This window comes from Ptychodera flava, unplaced genomic scaffold (assembly GCF_041260155.1).
Source record: "Ptychodera flava strain L36383 unplaced genomic scaffold, AS_Pfla_20210202 Scaffold_96__1_contigs__length_367262_pilon, whole genome shotgun sequence".
Lineage (NCBI taxonomy): Eukaryota > Metazoa > Hemichordata > Enteropneusta > Ptychoderidae > Ptychodera > Ptychodera flava.
This window is the reverse complement of record NW_027248418.1, coordinates 49,815-74,625: the sequence shown is the minus strand read 5'-3', so window position 1 is coordinate 74,625 and position 24,811 is coordinate 49,815. Positions and strand designations below refer to the sequence as shown.

At 37.0% G+C, this 24,811-nt stretch overlaps 1 protein-coding gene across 1 annotated transcript in view; it reads right to left on the bottom strand.

The window, feature by feature from the left end:
- LOC139129163 (death-associated protein kinase 1-like) overlaps positions 1-24,445 on the bottom strand; it is a 153,551-nt gene extending 129,106 nt beyond the window's left edge. Inside the window, exons 1-2 of the mRNA XM_070694809.1 lie at positions 24,300-24,445; positions 22,533-22,632 (exon numbers count right to left, since the gene is read on the bottom strand). The gene's annotated coding sequence lies outside the window, so the exon portion shown is untranslated. The remainder of the gene's footprint in view (positions 1-22,532; positions 22,633-24,299) is intronic.
- Positions 24,446-24,811: the final 366 nt, after the last annotated feature.

Sequence of the window (24,811 nt, the reverse complement as noted above, 5' to 3'; positions counted from 1 at the left end):
CCATACAATAAATTCTTTGTTTGCCGTTCGCGTGCTGGTAGGATTTTCAATGGACGAAATCTGAAAAACAAACATAAATCGCCTGCTTGAAAATAAGCTGCGTTGTGGCCTTCCTTTGTTCGCAATGACGCAGGCAGTGTTTCCGCTGCCTGCTCGCAAAATCGCAAATGCGAGAAAAAAGTAGCGTTTGCCGAGAAGATTTAGGCAAATATTATCCAAACTTGCGGATCGAAAATTGCAGATGACGTCATCACTTTGTCTGTCCACGCGCTGTCTGCATTCAACTTGAGAAGTAATACTTTATATCAGTGCATCCCCGACCTTATGCGTCAGAAGATCGTATTTGTAACACATACAGTAATGAATAAAATTGTTACGAAATAGCTAACAAACCAAAAGTACCCATGTTTACCATGACTATTTGACTAAGATGTTACTAAGTTTTGGGTTGGACAACTTCGCACAATGTACCTACAGATTGCTCCGTGCACTGTGCAGTACAACGTCGTCACAGGCGTGCTGTTTACTTGGTAGTTTGTATAAGTATAGTTTATGCTACGTTCCGACGTTCTCTTCCGTAGAACGTCAGAACATAGCATAAACTACACTTATACAAATACCTAGCTCTGTGTAATACCTAGGGCTGTGTGTTACCGGCGTTATACGATGTGGTGGGAGGCCGTATAACGCCGGTAACACACAGCCCTGCCATGCAAACAGCACGCCTGTGAGTGTCATCATCAACACTGAAGGATCGTAGTGACGGTGAAACTAGGCAAAAACGGCAAACTTTCGTTTTTGACTTTAGGCAGCTCCACCAATATTGGGGAGAAGCCACCCCTAACACAGGTTGTAAGCGCAAGTAAAGCTATGAAATGGAAAGAAAGATTATGATCAGAGTAGGAAAGTCGACTGGAATTTGCAAAGTTAGGAACGGCATGGTTAAAAGCATACGGCTTTTTTTCAACGTAGAGCGAGTAAGGCACTCCTGAACGGCGAAAATGTTGGTGGTGTATTGCTGCCAACAAGAAAATATGTGTACTGACGTTAGGAACTTGTGTGAATTGGCTTCCTTAAAGATGAATTCGCAAGAATTTTCAGTGTATTGTGACGTGATATTGTAAACAGATTTTCAGAGAAGGCGCTCGCTCGTCCGCAGAATACAGTCGACGTACTTCCGCATTCATATTGTGCAAATGTGCAAGTCTTGTCGCGATATTTGAGCATTTAACTTGACCGTCAGTGAAACAAAATGATGTTTCTCCATATCAAATCATTATGTGTTTTATATTTTCGGGTTCTCTTTACGTATTAGACATGAACATTTGGATATATGATCCGTGATTTTCGCGATCCGTGGCATGATTCATATCAAGCTGGCCGTGAATAGGCACTGACGTTTTTGATGATGACCCCTGACCCAAGTGTCATCGATGCGCTGTGCGCTGCCAGTGTCCGAGCATCGCTTGTTAAATTCATAGAGCTACCAAAGCTCCATGCTAAATTCAAGCGTAAAGCAAATTTATCGAATGTCTATAATGCACACATTTCTCAAGTCTAAGAGTATTTTACTTTTGAACTGCTATGAGAATGGATATCTAATTCGTTTGAAAAACTGGTATGCAGAAGCAGGTTTCGTGCCGTTGTCTATAGCGATATGTGCAGTACAGCATTGATAGCGATTACAGGTTTGTAACTATTAAATATAGCTGCATCGCATACGCCCAACTTTTGCCTCAGGACTAGTATTATTTGACACTTAAAAAGGAGGATTCGTACTCAAGGCTGTTATGATTTGTTCAGCTACCCACTCTTCTTACTGCAAAACTTGTAATCTTATAAAAGAGACTGTAGTTTCAACTTTTACCACGATGTTTAGCATTTGTTTCCTGAGTAACAACTCCATACTTTGTTATTGCCAGTAACTTTTGCATTTTAATATTTTGAATTTTCAGGTTCTGAAGAACACCCTTTTGTTCTACCCAACATTTTGAAATTCATAGTGTACAGGTCATTAAAACAACTAGTACAACGCCAAGAAAAATAAAACGTTTCTTTCTTATTCTAGACATATTTCAAAAATGATGTGGTGACGAGGGTTTCTTTTTTCATTCTTCAATCAACAACACAGGAAAAAATGACAACATCATGATGCACGCGTAGACAAATGTACAGCAGCGTTGCTTTATTATTTTTGTACAGCAACAGTTCAGCGGTTTAAGTGCAGCATTTGCACAGTTTTCACAGAGTAATATAAGAGTGAAATATGTATACACTTCTGATCTGAATGTTAGTGTCAATTATTTGTACGGTTCTGTTTTATACATGCACTATCGTGATGTATTTTTTGCAGGTTTTTTCATGTATTTCCTCATTAGCAGAAAATAGGACGCAGAGGAAGAAAAAAAAACATTATTTTTCTTGTCATCACATCAGTCTGTATGGCTGACAAGTGACCACACAATTAATGGACTTTTATTGTAATACTATTTCCCATTTGTCTATGACACACGCTTTTAAAGTCATGTAAATGGGAAATGGGGAAAATGATCTTTGACACGAAATTTTCATGTATAACAACTAGTTCAAGGATATATCAACACATAGGACACATATTAAATTTACAGAATGAGCTAGGATGGTATACATCAATTTGGCTTAAAATGCTGCTTCGCCTAGACATAAAATGATGTGGTGAGGCAGGAATTTGTTACTGTAATTTTTTTTTATTCTTCAATCAACAACACGGAGTTAAACATGACAACATCATAGGAATGCACGCAGACTGCACAGCAGTGTTGCTTAATTATTTGTGTAAAACAACAGTTCTTTGATTAACTTAAGCGCAGCATTTGCACAGTTTTGACAGCGCAATATAAGAGTTACATATGAGTACAGTTCTGAATGGAATATAAGTGTCAATTATTTTTTTAAGCTTCTGTTTTATACATATACTATCGCCGAGTTTTTTGTGTTTATTTTGTTTTTTAATTATTTCCCCATGAGCAGAATAAAGGCTGACGCGGCGGATCTGAATTGACGGGCACGAGGATGACAGACAAAATTTTTATTTTTCTTGTCATCACATCAGTCTGTATGGCTGACAAGTGACCACACAATCAGTGGAATTTATTGTAATGCTATTTCCCGTTTGTCTATGACACACTTTTCAAAATCATGTAAATGGGAAATGAGAAAAATGATCTTTGACAGGAAATTTTCACTTATAACAACTAGTCAAAGGATTTGTCAACACATAGGACACATGGTAAATTTCCAGAATGAGCTATGATGCTCTACATCAATTGTACTTAAAATGCTTGTTCGCTCTCTCTGTCAAGCATACTTTTCACAATCATTTCACATGGGAATTGAGATGCGTGAGCTTATAAATGTATTTTCACATGTGTTAACAACTAGTCTAAAGATTTCTCTACACATGAAACACATGGAAGCTCAAAATTTGCACATTGTATCATCAATGCAAGTACTTTCAACCATGGCAACCGCTTGGGCCCCGCCAACGCTGCTTGCAGCTTTAATTATTATTATATTTATTATATCTTTTATTTGCATCATTCATCGAAGGAATCGTCGATTAGTAGTGCGCACTACTTGTGTGTCAAAGCTTCAGCTCGACCCTGCGGAGTTATATAACATTGACATCACTGTAATGAGGCATCGAATCAGCTTTCACTTTTCATTGGTCAACGCCGCCACACCCTCTATTTTGATTGGTTAAACTATTGTTTACTTGTTTATCACGGATGACGTCAGGGGAACGTCGGGGAGCTCGAACTCTGCTTGCGATCGCTCACACATACGTAGCAACATGCCATAGATAGTCAAACGAAGAGAACTTTGACAATGGAACGCTTTTAATTTTTTCACATTTTGAGCTTGAAATTCTTCTAAATGATCGATACAAATAACAGTTCAAAGATTTTTACGGGAATTTTAAGAGTAAGATACGGCAAACGTAACTTGTCGAACGATCAAATTTCAGTGTTCACCGTGGCACACAAGCGCTCACTGTTATCAATAGCGTATAGGACACACAAGCACAGAGTAAACTGCACGCAAAAATGACATTCTAACTATTGAACCGAGACACGGGTCAAAAAAACAGGATGTGCTTTGACATCGCTCTGAGAAACAAGTTTCTTTTTGAGGGAAATCTTGAAGTTTTCGCCATCAGAAGTTGTTAAATGGTTTTTCAATATCGGTGTGGATACCATGAGCTGGAGAAATCGGATATGGAGATTCTCCCAACCCAAAAATTGGCGAAATATCTCCACCTTACCATACAGCCGAACGAAGACGCCCTTGTCACAAGAATTGCTGTATAGAACATTGGTCTGCCTGATGGTATGTACCTATACTATTTGCGCTGCAGATTTGCTGGTTTCGGGGACGGATCTACTGGGTAAGCTACTTGACGAAGATTCGGTCGTATGCCACTCAGAAGACCAAAACCACTGTATGTTTAATTTTTCAACTAGAACTTTTCTTCCGATCGTTCTGGACCACGGTTACAGTTTCGCGCCATTTTTGAATGACAGTTTGCTGCACATATTGCAAGACGGACAAAATTACGTAACGTTTACTTGTACGGAGATGAACGCTGTCTGTCAACCGTTTGTTGTAAGATTGCTTCAGCTATCTGGCGATGTAGAACTTAATCCAGGCCAGAAAAAGACATACTCGAAGCTATGGAATCTCTGAGATGCGATATTTTGACCGAAATGAAAAATACGCGCAAGAGAAATACATGCCGAATTGCAAGAGCTGAAAAATTAGCAGGCTGAGCTGAGAAATTCATACATTGACTTGGGCAATAATTTCAAAGAACTTCGAGTATCTGTCCATAAAATGGAAGGTGAAGTGAATGATCTGAAAGAAAATCGACATGTTACAGATCTCGACTTTGCTGCTATTTCTGAGAGACTTGATGTGATTGTCGATCGCATTGACCAGCTTGACGATGATTCAGATAGGTTGGAATCGTTTTCCAGAAGAGACAACGTCAGGTTATATGGCGTCAGTGAAGTTCCCGGCGAAACTTTCGACCAATGTAAGGAGAAAGTTGTTGAGCTCTTGAACCAACATGTTGGGAAAAAGACATGGAACAACAGGGACGTTGTGAGAGCCCACCGAGTACTAGTCAATTGGAAAGATAAATCTCGTCCAATTGTTGTGAAATTTCATCACTGGGATGACAAAATTTTAGCTCTGACCTCACGACAAAAGCTAAAAGAAGCTGGCATTGGAATCGGAAACGATCTGACCAGAGGGCAGAGGAAGACTTTGGCTGATTTAAGACGGCAGGGGAAAACATCATATTATAAAAATGGAAAAGTAGTTGTTTCAGAGAGCCACACAAATGGAGACGAAAGGCGAGCTTCGAACACTGCCTGTGCCAGCTCAACTTACGCACAAGATCGCCCGCGCACTCGACTTCAACATCGGCGAGAACGCGACGGGTACACAGACTGAGGAACAGGCCGCGGCCCAAAGCAAGTTAAATTTATTACATGGAATGTCAAAGGACTGAAAAATAAGCTGCAATCATTGACTTTGCAAACTATGTTCTGGAATTCGATGTAGTGTCTTTCATAGAAACATGGTCTGACAGTGACGATCAATCCCAACATAATTTTGCAGGCTTTCAGATTTTTAATAGAAGTCGTGAAAAATTTCAAGATTTGGTAGACATCCTGGAGGTGTTTGTACACTGGTTAGAAATAAGCTCACTCAATATGTTAAGCTCGTTAAATCCCATTAAGGTGCGGAATTGTGTTTTTTAATCGTTTTTAGAAAGTTTAGCTGGAAGTTTAGAAAGCTAAATTAGAATTGTCTAAATCTAAATCTAAACTTAGAAAGTTTAGCCAGAAACGATAATTATCGCTTTCTAAATAGCGTTCTAAGTTTAGAAATTAGCTGAAGTTTAGAAAGTCGGGCCTTGGGTGAAAAAATTTGTTCGAGGATATATCGGATAAAAACGATAATTATCACTTTCTAAATAGCGTTCTAAGTTTAGAAATTAGCTGAAGTTTAGAAAGTCGGGCCTTGGGTGAAAAATGTCTTCCAAGGATATATCGGATAAAAACGATAATTATCACTTTCTAAATAGCGTTCTAAGTTTAGAAATTAGCTGAAGTTTAGCTGAAGTTTAGAAAGTCGGACCTCAGGTTGAAATTTTTTTTCCAAGGATAAACGATAATTATCACTTTCTAAATAGCGTTCTAAGTTTAGAAATTAGCTGAAGTTTAGAAAATCGGGCCTTGGGTGAAAAAATTTGTTCGAGGATATATCGGATAAAAACGATAATTATCACTTTCTAAATAGCGTTCTAAGTTTAGAAATTAGCTGAAGTTTAGAAAGTCGGGCCTTGGGTGAAAAATGTCTTCCAAGGATATATCGGATAAAAACGATAAGTATCACTTTCTAAATAGCGTTCTAAGTTTAGAAATTAGCTGAAGTTTAGAAAGTCGGGCATTGGTGAAAAAATTTGTTCCAAGGATATATCGGATAAAAACGATAATTATCACTTTCTAAATAGCGTTCTAAGTTTAGAAATTAGCTGAAGTTTAGAAAATTGGGCCTTGGGTGAAAAAAAATTGTTCGAGGATATGTCGGATAGAATCAGGAAAATACTGTATCAGTTTTGCCAAGCGGCAAATCCAAAGCTCAAATGTGATTTTTTCCATAAACCCGCGAGAAAAGCACCCCTTATTGAATTGACCATTGCAACGGGCAAGAATTGAATGTCATGAAGTAGAAAAATGTGGCTCTGAGTGAGCGATGACGAAAAATTGTGAATGTTTATTCTTTGACCGTCAAAAACAAAGACTGTCAAATAGCCACCGCTAGTGTTAATGACAAATAAACCAGATGTGTGACATGAAGACGAATGTAAATAACCATACTGCCACAATTCGCATGACCAAGGTGTGTTCAGACACAGACAAGAAGAGGGTCAGATAGTTCCACGACAATCGTGTCCATTGTGGTGCAAATTAATGCTAATAGCCTTATCAATGCCTCATTAGCATTAACTTGAAGCACAAATTTACGCGCGCGATCGTAATTGAACATTCCTTGGTCATCAGAACTGTGGTAGTATTGTTCCATTTTTGGTTTATTGGACAAGCTCATTGAGCTTTGGATTTTAAACTTAGTTCTGGGGGAAACTGATAGTATTTTCCGGGTTCTACAAGAAAACTCCTACATACTCACACTTTTTACTTTAATAAAAACACTTTGGAATATACAGATGACAACAGAAACGTAGAATCAACCTTTTTATCCGATATATCCTTGGAAAAATTTTTCCACTGACTCCGACTTTCTAAACTACAGCTAATTTCTAGACTTAGAGCGCTATTTAGAAAGCGATAATTATCGTTTTTATCCGATATATCCTTGGAACACTTTTTCACTCCAACCCCGACTCTCTAAATTACAGCTATTTTCTAAACTTAGAACGCTATTTAGAAAGCGATAATTATCGTTTTTATCCGATATATCAAGGAAAAATTGTTTTCACTTCAGGCCCCATTTTCTGAATGATTCAATCTTTTACTGTGAGCACGCAGCTGGAAGATGGCGGCCTGGCCGGCAACACATTTGATAAGCCATTAGCATAAATTTGCATTAATCAGCAGGAATGGACGCGATCGTTGTGGAAAAATCTCAACACACCTTGGCAACCACAGGGGCAACACGTTTAATAAGGCCATTAGCATTAATTTGCACCATTACTTAATCTGCACAAATGGACGCGATCAAGATAATCTCAACACACCTCGGTCATTTGAACTGTGGCAGTATGGTTACTTTTATGTACATTCGTCTCCACGTCAAATATCTGGTTTATTTTTCATAACACGTAGTCTAGCCGGGTGGTTATTTGACAGACTTTGTTTTGACGGACAAAACAAATATTTACAATTTCTCTTCACAAATTGTGTTTATGCTGACTCACTGTCACATTTCTCTACTTCCGATATTCAACTTCTTGCCAAACGCAATGGTCAATTTTATAGGAAGTATGCTCTCTCGGGGTCTATTGGACAAGTCATATTTGAGCTTTGGATTTTAAAACTTACTTCTTGGGAAACCACAGTCCCTAGAGGGACTGTGGGGAAACTAATAGTATTTTCCTGGTTCTACAAGACTACTCCTACAAACTCACACATTTTCCCTTGAAACACTGGGAAAACATTACAATAGAAATGCTGTACAAACGTTTTTATCCGACATATCCGGTGAGTTGTTTCTCAACGTACAGCTCAACTTTCTAAACTACAGCTAATTTCTAAACTTAGAACGCTATTTAGAAAGTGATAATTATCGTTTTTATCCGATATATCCTTTGAAAAAATTTCAAACCTAAGGCCCGACTTTCTAAACTTTCTAAACTACAGCTAATTTCTAAACTTAGAACGCTATTTAGAAAGTGATAATTATCGTTTTTATCCGATATATCCTTTGGAAACTTTTTCACTCCAAGCCCGACTTTCTAAACTACAGCTAATTTTGAAACGCTATTTAGAAAGTGATAATTATCGTTTTTATCCGATATATCCTTGGGAAAAAAATTTCAACCTGAGGTCCGACTTTCTAAACTTCAGCTAAACTTCAGCTAATTTCTAAACTTAGAACGCTATTTAGAAAGTGATAATTATCGTTTTTATCCGATATATCCTGGGGAAAAAAATTCAACCTAAGGCCCGACTTTCTAAACTACAGCTAATTTCTAAACTTAGAACGCTATTTAGAAAGTGATAATTATCGTTTTTATCCGATATATCCTTGGGAAAAAATTTCAACCTAAGGCCCGACTTTCTAAACTACAGCTAATTTCTAAACTTAGAACGCTATTTAGAAAGTGATAATTATCGTTTTTATCCGATATATCCTTGGGAAAAAATTTCAACCTAAGGCCCGACTTTCTAAACTTCAGCTAATTTCTAAACTTAGAACGCTATTTAGAAAGTGATAATTATCGTTTTTATCCGATATATCCTTGGAAAAAAATTTCAACCTGAGGGTCCGACTTTCTAAAGTACAGCTAATTTGTAAACTTAGAACGCTATTTAGAAAGTGATAATTATCGTTTTTATCCGATATATCCTTGGAAAAAAATTTTCAACCTGAGGTCCGACTTTCTAAACTACAGCTAATTTCTAAACTTAGAACGCTATTTAGAAAGTGATAATTATCGTTTTTATCCGATATATCCTTGGAAGAAATTTTTCAACTTAACGCCCGACTTTCTAAACTACAGCTAATTTCTAAACTTAGAACGCTATTTAGAAAGTGATAATTATCGTTTTTATCCGATATATCCTTGGGAAAAAAATTTCAACCTAAGGCCCGACTTTCTAAACTTTCTAAACTACAGCTAATTTCTAAACTTAGAACGCTATTTAGAAAGTGATAATTATCGTTTTTATCCGATATATCCTTGGAAAAAAATTTTCAACCTGAGGTCCGACTTTCTAAACTACAGCTAATTTCTAAACTTAGAACGCTATTTAGAAAGTGATAATTATCGTTTTTATCCGATATATCCTTGGGAAAAAATTTCAACCTAATTCCCGACTTTCTAAACTACAGCTAATTTCTAAACTTAGAACGCTATTTAGAAAGTGATAATTATCGTTTTTATCCGATATATCCTTGGTAAAAAAAAAATTCAACTGAGGTCCGACTTTCTAAACTACAGCTAATTTCTAAACTTAGAACGCTATTTAGAAAGTGATAATTATCGTTTTTATCCGATATATCCTTGGGAAAAAATTTCAACCTAACACTAAGGCCCGACTTTCTAAACTACAGCTAATTTCTAAACTTAGAACGCTATTTAGAAAGTGATAATTATCGTTTTTATCCGATATATCCTTGGAAAAAATTTTCAACCTAAGGCCCGACTTTCTAAACTTCAGCTATTTTCTAAACTTAGAACGCTATTTAGAAAGTGATAATTATCGTTTTTATCCGATATATCCTTGGAAAAAAATTTTCAACCTAAGTCCCGACTTTCTAAACTTCAGCTATTTTCTAAACTTAGAACGATATTTAGAAAGTGATAATTATCGTTTTTATCCGATATATCCTTTGGAAACTTTTTTCATCCAAGCCCGACTTTCTAAACTACAGCTAATTTTGAAACTTAAAACGCTATTTAGAAAGTGATAATTATCGCTTTTATCCGATATATCCTTGGGAAAAAATTTTCAACCTGAGGTCCGACTTTCTAAACTTCAGCTAAACTTCAGCTAATTTCTAAACTTAGAACGCTATTTAGAAAGTGATAATTATCGTTTTTATCAGATAAATCCTGGGGAAAAAAATTCAACCTAAGGCGCGACTTTCTAAACTACAGCTAATTTCTAAACTTAGAACGCTATTTAGAAAGTGATAATTATCGTTTTTTCATCCGATATACCCTTGGGAAAAAATTTCAACCTAAGGCCCGACTTTCTAAACTTCAGCTAATTTCTAAACTTAGAACGCTATTTAGAAAGTGATAATTATCGTTTTTATCCGATATATCCTTGGAAAAAAATTTCAACCTGAGGGTCCGACTTTCTAAAGTACAGCTAATTTGTAAACTTAGAACGCTATTTAGAAAGTGATAATTATCGTTTTTATCCGATATATCCTTGGAAAAAAAATTCAACTAAGTCCCGACTTTCTAAACTTTCTAAATTACAGCTAATTTCTAAACTTAGAACGCTATTTAGAAAGTGAAATTATCGTTTTTTTTGCCGTGTTTATCGTTTTTAGCTAGTTTAGCCCCATAGGGAATACACGTAGTTTAGAAATGGCTTTCAGGAAAAGACAATTCCGCACCTAACTCTTAAATCCAAACTTCATGATTGTATTTTTCTCTTATTTAAGGGTTTTTGTTTTTGGTTTAGATAAAGATGTCCTTTTCTGTAGTGTATATATCTCTTCACGTTACTCTGCAGTTTATGAAAGTCTTTCATCTGGAAACGGTGTTGAACTATTTGAAAATGAATTGAACGTTATTCTTGCAAATTTACCAGAAGTGTATGTAATCATTGCTGGGGATTTGAATGCCCGCACAGGTGAAGAGTAAGATTACATAATAGATGGCGACACAGATTTCATTTTAGATCCTTCACATTTGTACAACACTGACTGTTTCAACATGCCACGGGTGTCCAAAGACAAAGAGGTAAATTCTTACGGCGTTTCTCTTCTTTCGCTATGTTGTTCATTTAACGTACATATTGTCAATGGTAGAGTTAGTGCAGATGTCAATCATGGCGAATTTACATGTATTGCTAACGCCGGTACCAGTGTAGTTGATTACGCAATTGTATCATCGCATCTTTTCAAATTGTTGTCTTCATTTGCAGTAGAGATTCGTTCAGAATCTGATCACCTTCCTATAACGTTTTGCTTAAATTCTTTGTACAGTTTTGATTTAACACGCAATAATAAAAGTGTAACTTTGAAAAAGTGTTTCTGGCTTACAGAAAAAGCAGCTTCTTTTAACAGCATTTTGCAATCAAATAATGTAAAGTCGATGAACTTGTTGCAGACTGTAATTCAGATGTATGTACTTTTGTTAGGAAGATAACTGATTCATTTATGTTTGCTGCTGAGAAATGTGACATGGTGAAAACGATTTCAAATACAGCAAACTATAGAAAGCAGCCTGTTTGGTTTGACAAACAATGTAATGAGTTAAAAAACAAAAAGTATCGTTTGCTCAGAAAATTTAGGAAAACGAATAGTACAAATGATCTTCAAATATATAAAGAAGCTCGTAAAGATTTTAAAACTGTTTGTGTAGAGAAAAAACGGGTTTACAATGATGATTTGAAAAGGAAATTGACCATTTTCTCTCTTTCTGATCAAAAAATGTTTTGGGCGTCATTGAGAAGGTTGACATCTATAAATTGTGTACGAATTAATGTTATGCCCAATGAATTTTATGGTTACTTTAGTAGACTTTTGGTACCCAATGAATCAGGAAAATCTTTTGAGCTCTGAAGATTTTTTGACAATGAAGCAGATGTTGGCTATGATATTTTAAATTCTCCTATCACAAATGATGAGATTGAGAGAGCAATATGTAAGATAAAAAGTGGGACATCAGCTGGACCGGACGGTATCCTAGGAGAATTTTTCCAATAAACGAGTCATTTTTTGATTCCATATTTAAACGTTCTTTTCAATAGACTTTTTGAGTCTGGAACCTTCCCAAGTGATTGGGCTAGAGCCATTATTATTCCACTTTACAAGAGTGGTTCTGTTGAGTGTCCTGAAAATTATAGGGGCATATCTTACTCAGTATTTCAGTAAAATATTCACTTCGATTCTAAATACTCGTTTGACCTTCTGGTCTGATGCGCTTTGGAAAATTGATGAAGCACAGGCCGGTTTTCGTAGAGGCTATTCGACCACCGACAACATTTTCATTCTAACTTTGTCATTGAAAAGTATATTTCTCGCAAACGTGGTAAATTTTACTGTGCTTTTGTCGATTTTTCCAAGGCATTCGGCACTGTGGAACGTCAACGACTATGGTACATCCTTTTAAGAGGTAGAATCAAAGGGAAAATGTTTAAAATACTCCATGCCATGTATCAAGATGTCAAGTCATGTGTTCGTGTCAATAATCAACACACTGACTATATCGCTTGTCTACTTGGTGTTCTCCAAGATTTTATGGTTAGTCCGTTTTTATTTTCATTTTTATCTATGAATTAATCCATGTAATTCATGACAGGGGACATCAGGGCAACTCTTCCCCGATATTGTAGAAGTTTTCTGTTGTTATTTGCAGACGATTTTGTGCTCTTTTTGGATACTGTTATCGGCCTACAACGCCTGTTAAATTCTTTGAAGTTGTACTGTAAAACTTGGAAATTAACAGTAAACATGACAAAGACAAAAAATCATTGTATTTAAAAGTGGTGGTATTCTTTCTAAATACGGGAAATGGAATTTTAGCGGAGAACGTGTCAATGGTATATCGTATTACAAGTATTTAGGAGTAATATTTTCATGTAGACTAATATGGTCTGTAGCTACAAAACATTAGCACAACAAGCACGTAAATCCCTTATGGGTATTTGTAGAGTCACGACAAAAATTGGAATGTTTCATTTTGATACTTTTTTCAGAATCTTTGATACCATTATTCTCCCTATTTTAACATACGGATCAGAAGTGTGGGGTTACAATATGTATACGAGTATTGAGAGAATCCATTATCGTGCTTGTAGGATGTTCCTAGGAGTATCTAGTAATGCTCCAAATGTTGCTGTTCTGGGGAGTGAGAGCGTTATCCAATATTTTGCATACAGCAAAAAAGTGTATTAAATACTGGACAAAACTGATTAAAATGCCACAAAATAGATACCAAAGAAAATGTTACAATATGCTCTACTATATTGAACAATCTGGCATTAGATCAAAACCAACTTGGGTAAGCCACATAAAAAAATTGTTGTATATATGTAATTTACAAGATGTATGGGAAAGACAGGAAATTGAAGATATAAATAGGTTTATGGATACCTTTGTAAACAAGTTCAAAGAATATCTGCATGTTAAGTGGTATAGTGAAGTTTGTTCGCTAGATAAGCTTTCATTTTATAGAGAAATCAAGTTTTCTCTTGAGCCTGAAAACTATTTATTTTCTGTAAAAGTTACTGCTCATATTCGATCACTTGCTAGGCTACGTTGTTCTTCACATTATCTACGCATTGAGACAGACCGTAAACATGGCATTGATAGAGAACAACGAGTTTGTTTACTATGTGACAGTAATGCAATTGAAAATGAGTACCACTTTCTTTTGATTTGTACACTTTTTGAAAGACTGAGACAGAAGTATATCCCAGCAATGTACTTAAATCCACCTTCAGAAAGAAATTTTATTCGACTTTTGACGACAGATGATGCAAATACTCTACAGTGTTTAGCTGTCCATGTATTTCATGCTATGAGATTGAGAAAAGAGTTGAATGATATGCAAAGCTTTTAAAGGAGTAGTATTGGATATCTTTTCCTGTCAGTTTTTGTACAGTTACAAATATTGCAAAGTATTTTGGGCCGAAGGCCTAACACTACTGAAATAAAGACCTTTGAGAGCACGAACTCTGTTTGCGATCGCTCACATATACGTAGCAACATGCCATAGATTGTCAAAAGAAGAGAGCTTTGACAATACCGGAACGTTTTTAATTTTTTCACATTTTGAGCTTGAAATTCTTCTAAATGATCGATACAAATAACAGTTCAAAGATTTTTACGGGAATTTTAAGAGTAAGATACGGCAAACGTAACTTGTCGAACGATCAAATTTCAGTGTTCACCGTGGCACACAAGCGCTCACTGTTATCAATAGCGTATAGGACACACAAGCACAGAGTAAACTGCACGCAAAAATGACATTCTAAATATTCTTAAGGATTGTAAACAGGGAATGTCCGGTGAGAAAACTACTGGCAAAAACGTCTCTGAAAATGTTAACTGTTTAACTGGCTCCGTTGCGCCCACGGTTACGTGTGTTTCGATGCATGATTGCCGCCGTGTATCGAACCACACGTAACAGTGGCTGCGCCGACGTCGCCTGTTGTCAATGTTTTGCTTCGCTGACGACAAACTGCTCTTCTAGAGTTATATTATGAAGTGATATTGGTATGGGTATAGGATAAAGACATATAGAGAATGTTGCAGGGAATGTGTTATGTGGGAGGCAGTTTTACAACCTGTTGCACAACTCGCTAAACTGTCACCTAGCCATTCGGATAAGTTCCGTCATATTCACCAATTACTTTTTCCCGACGCATGTCAAAATAACTATTAATGTATGGTAATCTGTTGAACTGGTGACGTCATGGTGACGTTATTCCACAACTCTATTCGCTTGAGTGTTTAACTAGGAATTAACTGGGAATTAATCTGATTGTTGTGATCAATAGTCGTCCGCAGTTCAGTCCACACCAGACATCGGATGTACCACGCCACCGTTGTTGAAAACAAACATGCCGGTATAATTGAAGTTGGTGACTTTATTTACAAAATACCACGAGAGTTACAACTTAAAGCTAAGTAACGTCCTCTCTCTCTCATAGACTTAATTTCTTTTCCATTAATTCAAATTTTGAGGGTTTTTTTTACATGTGATCCTAGACTCTCTCACAGCCCCTCGTCCGCAACGCAGCTCTGTCCTCAAACATATGGTGACGCGCCATCAATGGTCTTTATAGCAAGCGAGGCTCACAGAGCCAGTCGGGTTATAGCGTATCGAAACTTGGCAGCTTCGCCGGCTCGCCCAGCCGAGCTTCGCTCGGCTCAACATTGCTGAGGGCGCTAGTATGGTCGAAGGCGTAGCTTCGATATTGGCCGGCGAGGGGCTTTGAGAGAGTCTAATGTGATCCGTATTTGCTCTGAAGGTCGTATTCATTGTGATTCTGCCACACTTTTATAATAATGGTATTCCTATCACCAACTGAGGGCGTTGTCAAGCTGAAACCTGCGAAAACGCCTGTGAAACAGCGTTTCGTACTAGAATGTGAAGCATGATGCATAGTGTGCTTACCCACAGAGTAATATCATAGACAGAGTGGCAACACTTGCATGCCTTTTGTTCCATGGTCGTCTCGGTAGAATTGGATTTTCATATTAAAATAAGCTTAAAAGGTGTTAAACTTTTTGGAGGCTTGGGTTGTGGTTGATAATTACACGAGATTATGCGAAACATACGGCGAGATGGCATCGTACTGCCAGTCGCGTAGCAACCATAGTTATTTTGTGAGCTCTCAGGCCAGAAACACTGCACCACGCCAATCAAAACATAACACGCCAGCAGTTTCATAAACATGTCCTTTCTTGGCGCACGTGTAAAAGACGGTATGACTGACCGTAAACCATTGAGTAAAATCAGACAGTATCGATAAAAGACTTTCAAATTTGGTTCAAACACACTCATTATATATTCATAAAAATATGAGAGGAAATTTTAAAACGGTAAAACCCACTTTCCTGAAGCTCAAAACACTCCCGTTTTCGTCAGCACATCAATTCCGATCAGCACCACACGACAACAACAACACAAGCTTTGTCGAACATACTTTCGCTTAACAATTGGTGAAAATCCGAAAATTACCGAAGGGTGCATGGTCGGCACTCTTCGGAAAAGAGAGCCAAGAGCTTCGTGAGGCGAGGCAAACATGGATTGCTTACGTAACCGCTTCACGCCTTAAACAATAGCTGTTGCCACTCTGTCTGATATTACTCTGTGGCTTACCACAGACAGCTATGACATAAATATCAGCTACATAATGCTTTATTTTTGTAAATTGCTCCGTACAGTTACATTCTACCTGTACGTTACATGACGATAACCATTTGGAGCTGCTGCACATAGGTCCAATTCAAGCAACTATGAAATGTTCTCAAACATTTTCTGGTTCAATTAATTTTCTACGTTCTATAACAGTTTACAGAATGAAATGTTACTTCCTCATAAAGAAATTGATATCGATTTCGACAGTGCTCAGCATGAAGAAACGAAAACGTTTGCCATCTAAACTCTGACGTAATTTCGGAGATGCTTGTGTAAAATACTGCCACCGTAAATATATAAACTGATGAAATTTTTCTCTGTTTGACGTCATCCTATACGAGTATTTTTCGCGGAGCCGTACAACTTCGAGTCGAAGCCGATCGTGAGAAGTTATGCGACTCCCGAATAACCGCAATAATCCATTGGATTATATATTTATCACATAAACAGTCTTCTTAATTTTCGTTTGATGTGATAGGTCAAAATTATAGTCGAGGAATACAACAATATTATCGCGATTTTGGTTTTATTTCCTGGGATTACTTTCATTTTTGAGTGAAACGACCCATCGACCTGGAGATATGAAATGTTTACTAGGCACTTTCATTCATAAATCCGATCAAGTTGAAATTTTGATACGCCCAATGCCATTTTATCCAATCGGATATGCGGACTCGGTCACTTGACCATGTCGATCATTGTCTGGTGCTGTCTCGACGCCAAAGAAAGTCTGTCGTTGCGCTTGTTGGCAAGGGGGCTTCAGCGTAACTGCAGGGCTGTTTAGAATATTTTCTAATTTATGTATGAAGGAACTTGAAGACAACAGCAAGATCGAAACGGTAGTTATTGGTCTATGGGTGTCATAGCTTTACGATCTGGAGAGCCTGAACAGTTTAATTCGATGACACCCACCAGACTCTGACCCAGACTAAGTACATGGCCAGGGTCAACGCCGTTGTCAACTCGTCAATCCCGATCCCGGTGTTTATGTCTTACGAATTTTGATGTTTCAGTGACACACATCTCACCCGTAGATACCTCCAAATTATCACTAGACTCTGATCTGTTGTCCGAGTCAACTTTCGATAACACATCAAAAGCGCTGCACTGCAGAGTTCAGGCTATAGCTACGTATGTATAGCTGACAGCTGATGTCTTCGCTACAATGCGACCTGCAGATTCGAATCGGATCTATAATCTAAGGTGTTTTATGAGATGAATGAAATTTATCGATTTGAATTTTTTGCCTTCTGTGTCGCTTTTTGAAGATTATACGGCACTTATTTATACAGTTGAACTTAGGTTGAGGTGTAGCTTTTGGGTATATCGCCTGGTTCAACATCCGCATACATCGAACGTCCGTACGACTAGACTGGAACCATCCATAGCTGGGACGCTACGGAACCCCATCCTATTCTTTTGAATAGCTGCAAAAGCTTTTTCGACTTCAAATTTCGTTGGACAAGCCTTCTGCATTTCCATGTCTGAATTTATCGCATCGCCCTTTCGTCAAAAATTTCACGAGAGCACGGCACCGATCGCGACATATCGATACAGGAAAAAAAAGCTCCAGTCGATGACGTAGAACGGGGTAATTTAGATTTCTTATCCCTCCTGTTCTACGTCACAGAGGTGGCGATTCGGGCCATTTCATATGATAATGTTGCTATTTTTTTTTTATTTTCCAGCTATTGTTGTAAATGAGCATCGGATTTCCACCTGTAATCTAACGGCCGCTCTCCAAGCCGTCGATTGCGTTTGATACAATGTATGGCACCGGTAACGAATAATCCTACAGCGTTTAGTCTATTGTGCTATATACCGATGTGTATATGGATACTTATGTGATGTGATCATAATCACAACTTAGTTCTACAAGATGGCCTTTCTTTCACGAGTTTTGTAACAGCTCGTCTACGTTTGCTTTTGAATATTTTTCATTATTTGAGGTTTTAAACCAAAAAGTTTCAGTCTTCGATTTCCATGGATACCGTTTGGTAATTGATGCTTTTTATTCTACGATATTTCTAAGGCCGCGGGAAACGAGATAAGATATAAATGCGAAAACGTGGTAAAAATAAGTTTAGACGTAATGTTTCAGTTGAAGAGTAACGTTCATTTTTGGCCTAGCATGGACAAACAAAACTTCTCAATGGAAGTGGATGTGCCTCTTTACTTACAAACGACTTTCGTTTCATTTCTTTATCAAACATAAGCCATTTGCGGAGAAGCAGCAAGGATACAGTACAGGTTTAGATATGACGATGAAAGCTATTGCTGATAACGGATGAATATTGACTGGCTGTCTGAACATCCGGGTATCTTGATTCACAATCACGTACATCAACTGTAGTCACGCACGGTTTTTATGTTGCCGAGCAACCACATAACATTTGAAAAGTCACTTTTTTCAAATTACTCCAGTCAGACCGCAACATACTAGCATTTACAGGCAGGTTTATTGACAAAATCTTGACCAATCATTTTGCAAATCACAACTTAACATGAAAGTGTCCGATCGAGTAATGCACATTCAGAATATTTGAAATCGAAATACATAACATACATTAATCAACTCTTTTTAATATTGCTAACTGTACCACGGACCATTTCAGCCGCTCGTGAACTGACATCGTTTTAACATACATATTTCCTTTTAATTGTTCGTACAAGGAGCAGGTTTTTGAACGATTGTAGCTCTGAGTCCGAGTAAAGTTGGCCATCGGGTGGCAAATTTATTTGTCACAACTCTTGCTTTGCCCTCGGGTAACAAGACAATATCAACTTCAAGATAATCTACTGCATCGATTACACCAAGTTGACGTTGATCACTTGTATATATAATACATTTGGATTGATGATACAACCAATTACATCTTTCACAACACCTTTAAAAAGCGATGATCAGTAATAGACAATACTGTTTCGGGATTAAAACCCTTAAATTCCGGTACAAGCACCAGTAGAAAGCAGATTTGAAGATAATTCAAGGCATTGATTTGCAAAGTCAAGGTTACCTTACGGTTCAATTCGTTCGGTAAAACCGTAGAATTAACGTTGGCAGTTTACCAGTTTTAAGGAACAGTGGCTTTGGAAACCTTCATATCCAACTGTATGCTAAATATCCGTCTTTGTTGTTCCTGAATTCCTCATGATATGCCACTCCTTGTTTCACGCGTCTTGCTCTATCCTATCAGTATTCTAGCACGCTAGTTTGTATTATATGTCTCTGTATAATGAGAATTGCACTGAGATGGATGCAGCTAAAGTACATCCTGCTGTCCACTACTTACTCTGTCAAAATTGCGGTAAGTTCAGACATCAATGTTTTTATTACCATGACAGATATACGTGAATGCAAATTGACACATAGTATTTTCCAAATTATGTATTGGAAGCGGATTTTTTGAGAGATAGTGTTATCAGTCTGTCGAAGGTAAAGTAGAAACAGAATATACGATTCTAAAATAAAAAAAAATTAAAAAAATCTATTTTGATTATTGGACGAATTGTTCGGAATTTAATCAACTTCGAATGATATCCTGACTTAACCACCAATGGGTCAATCAAAAGTATGTAAAAGTCTTCCGTGAGCACAAATGAAAAGAGGTAATGTTGACATCTATTCATTTTCACATACTTTGTATTTTAAGGTACCTCTACTGGAAATTTTAAGTTATACATTTTAAAATTTCAAGACTTGTCATGTCTTTCAAGAGCGTTCAGTAAGGAGAAAGAATTCAGTTTATCGATGTTTACGATATTTGTCATCCTCAGAGTCAAAATTGTTTATTTTAATTTCTTAATAAGGCCAGACAGAAAAAATAAATTTTTCATTGGAATCCCCGCTTCTACTTTTCTTGATTTCTATATTTTATTTCGGCAAATTCATACTTCTGCAATGCAAATACTTTAGTACCGCCGCTGGCTAGGTAACTTGTTTTTCTAGTAACACATTTTGCATATAGTATAACACTATTTTCAGCAGACTGACGTTGGGCACATAAAACTAAAGATGTGAAACAAACGTTGTGGTGTTCAAATGAACATTTCTAACGGAAACCAATTGTGGAATACATTGTATTTTACCTTCAAACCCTCATCATTATAGACATTTTCTAAACCTCATCTACTTCGTCGGGTTTTCGCGGGAATGTGGGATTCTGAATCATCGAGACTTTCGACATGTCTGCGCTGAGCTCTGTGAACACCTTGTTGCGACGTATGAATTTATAGTGGAAATCACGACACAAACTGGGTCAATTTTTGGCTAAAATTTATCTGTTTTGTCAAAGGTAGTACAACATGACTATGAATTTGATCGCAAGCATTCGACGTGATGGCCAACAGTTAGTTCAAAATACGGTGTTCAGTGTTTGTCTGGTAAAACGTTTTGCGATCTGTTTACCAAGATCGTGACAGCAGACGATGGGAGGTACATCGGATTGAATGAAAAATGTATCGAAAGTATAAAATTAATGACAATAAAAAAATTTATTGTTGTGAAATATAGTGTTAAATTCGATAACCAGTATCAGTGTATCTTTTCTGAGATATTTCTGGTCAGCCTAAAAGGGGAAAAGATTATTTTGCCTTGTCTGCATCCCGGCAAAAATGTCTGAGGCACCGCGGCTACCTTTGGCCTAATCGCTCGCCGCTCTAAACCTTGGTCCTAAAAATCCGATGAAAAGATTTTTTTTCTCTGGCCTAAAAGCAAAATTATGATAACGTCGGAATCACGGTCAGAATAAAACTATGCAAAAATTTATGTTATAAACATTGAATTATTAATTTTAGAGCAGGCGATCGGTACCTTGCATAACTTGATACTGTATAGTGATAATGTCAACAGTGACGTTGTAAATTCATTATCCACAAACAATTTTTTATGTAACATATAGACTCTAGCCACGATTTTAGACCCTGCTAAGACAAAATTATAAATGATTCTCGTACATGTATGTTGGAATTCATCATTTGTTGCTCTAATGATTTGGAGCATGATATGTGCAAGGACTGAATCGTACAACAAACACAACACCGTGATCAAGATGATTACAGAATATGTCGGTCTTTGGTCATTTAGTCGCTCCCGAATTCTCGCCACTATGAGCATACGGTTGTGCAAACTTACAAAGTGAAATGTAATTGTATGAAATAAGGTCGAGAACGCTAATTTTGAGCTTGCCGGGGACTCCATACTACCGACGTTTTTGCTCCATTTCAATTTAGACGGTCAGCTTTGCGAGCACACCTTGAAGACCAATCCTGCTGTCCCATATTGCAACAAAATTGGTTCATATTGTGATGGATATTTTTTTTTGCATACAAACAGAAAGAGCCACGGAGCGAACAACAGTAATGGCGGAATTATTTTCGTCTCGTTTGTACCTCCATTGTCATGTACAACTGCTAAAACTCTGTAGATATTGAACAATAAGGAAAGTACAAAGGGTTTGGAGCATAAACCTACTTAGTCCGAAAAAAAATGGTGAATTTGTCCTCGTGGAGTGAGGCCGTTTACCAGTTTATACCCAATACTCTAAAGCATTGTATGAGGATTTTTGGATTATCTGTGTTCATATAGACTTGATATTGTCTATATACAGCACAGTAGATGGGAAACAAGGGAACCCTATCAGCCTTAGATGAGGGATGACTTACATATACCGCTATCCCAGAGATGTTTGCTCTTATGAACTTGTAGGCGATCAATTATTTTCACTAAAACTGTCCGATGTATATGGTAATGCCAGCCGGATGCTTATCCGACGACGTCCCTCAATTCTATAAAGGATCGTATTCTGTAAATGGGAGTGATGTTTCCTACATTCTAAATGCAATTTGTCTGTAAAGCATTTTACTTTAGACAAAAAGTGATAGAGTTTCTAAAATGCCGTGATACCTTTTGTATAGTTAGTGATTTTTGGATATATTAAATTTAAAAAGGAGCAAGTTATTTTGCTTTACTTAATATTTGTGAATACCTTTCTGTTTTGTTAGCAGTGATAATTTGTACCATTGAACTTTCTCTCTGACCCCTCTGTAACGAGTGGAGAAGGTCTTCAAACATAAAGAAACGGTTAATATACCAAGCCTAGCCTTAGGCTTATTCTATACAGTGTTAGGGGATTTCACTGAATTAGTGTTGTACATATTTACACCAGGAAACAGATGATAATAATACTTACCCAAATATAATCACCTCTACCATCGATATCACACCCATCACCTATCAATGACTGAACTCTCTGTATATGACCTCGCCATGCTGCATCAATGAGATCCTATAATAGTTAACAATTAGTTATATCCTGCTATATTAAGATTCGTAACTGCATGTAGGATGAAAACCACAAACAAACATACAAATAAATTTAAACTTCCAGTGCCAAGACCAGGCTTATCTACATGTGTACATACAATTTAGTGCTTTGTTTCTCATCGTCTTACAACACGCATATTAATGGGTATGCATAACATTGTCTAATGTACAATGTACTGCAATTAAATGTGTAATATACCAAACGTTCTAATGAGCTCATCTAATGACTCGAAAACAAATAATGTTATCTAAATGTAATAACGATTATAGCCTTAACAATACTCTGCAACTATATGTGTCATAAACCAATCTTTGTTCTGACTGAACTCATCTAATAATTCGAAAACAAATAATTTTATCTAACTCTAATAACGATTAGAGCCTTAACAAGGAAAATATACAATAAATTACAGCTCATAATTTGTTTGTTTCGTATACTCTTCGAGATATATTAAAATTACAATCTACCGTAAACACCACATTGAAGACATATGACACCTTCCGGGACACATTATGATCACGGATGCCATTGCATTTATACATTTATTGCTTGTAATTTCAACTGTCTGCGACCGAATTCACCTCAGAGCATACCAGGTACATGTTTGTTTTGTTACTTTGTTGCGTGATCATGTCTCAAAAGAAAAAGTTTACGTTATATGTAATAGTTTCATGGTCACACAGTGACCGTCCGAAGACTTGTCAAAACTCATTGATATTTACAGCGTATAATATTGGAAATATACTGTATCTTGACAGAGTAGGTTTAACGTTCAATATGTACGCTTGGTTGACTCTTGCTTGCCGGGTGTAAACGCTATGGTGTGATCTATTGAAACTATAAAATGAACCGGTATATTACTTAATTTCAGAAGTATTGACATGACTTAACCTTTGACCGGAAGCTCGTTAAATCATGAGAATAGACAATGAGAAACACCAGCTTTGTCGTTGTTACTATATTTCTTGTCAGCGTGCTATCAAATCACAATTACTGTGACTAAATACACAATTTGTACGCTTAATTAGACACTATTTAGTAATGAACTGAGAAACGGATAATGAACGGGTAACACGTTAATTCAAAGTACCATATTGTCATTGACACATGTCAAGATGGAGATAGGTAAAGGGTACAACTTTTGCAGCTGTATACCTAATAGTATTTTCGCAGACTAAGCTTTAAACTATTTTGAATTTTATGAGAATACCGATCCGAGAGGACTATGGTGAATACAATTTCTTACCTTTGTTATCACATGGAAGCATTGTGATTAAACGATCGTGATTAAATGCTTGCATGAACGCCATTATCTAAAAACTCTGAAAATTTACACCACGAACTTCGAACTTTGTGACGATGATTGTCAGGAATGAGCGTGCCTGTACTTTGTAATGCACGAGACAAAGTTGTTTTTATTTCCTATGGGTTTTTAGAGAGCCACATTAATATGATTTACTCATATATAGTAAAATGGTAACAGCCGACCTTTCCAGTTTGCAAGATTCATCGTATTATGCTGTAAGTTTGAACGAGTAACATTGCATGCCCCTCAAAACTAGAGTAACGTAGCACAGTTGAATGAATTCTTACATGTTACATACTACAGAATCGTAAAGTCTACTAACCTGGGGATTCTTAGATTTGGTGGCAGCCATGATCATGCCATAGACAATGCCAGGTGATCATCAAACTTAGTTATTGTCATGCACCTTCCCGACGTCCTGGTAGTCTGTCGAAAACAATATGGCGTCACTCAAAGGGTCTCGTGACCTAAGATACGTACATTGCGGTTAAATTATTAACTTCTGGTCTTGCTCTTTCAATACAAACAGCAATAAACATATCTTTGAGTGTATATTGACATCTCTCTCACTTTGTCAGTGTTTGCGATGGCAAACTTTTATGTAAATTATCTCAACAGCAGGAAACATTGAACGGTAGAAATCATTCAAAACCGATATAATGTTTTGTACGAATAAGTACCTGTAAAAGACAAAAAATAAGCACTTTATGTAAAACTGTAATACGTTCGTAGAAAGAATTGCGATGTAGAATATACATACAGCAGTATTGAGATCCTGTCGTAATATTCTTATGATGGAAGTGACACAGGTACCGGGCGGTCTGTTACAGGAGA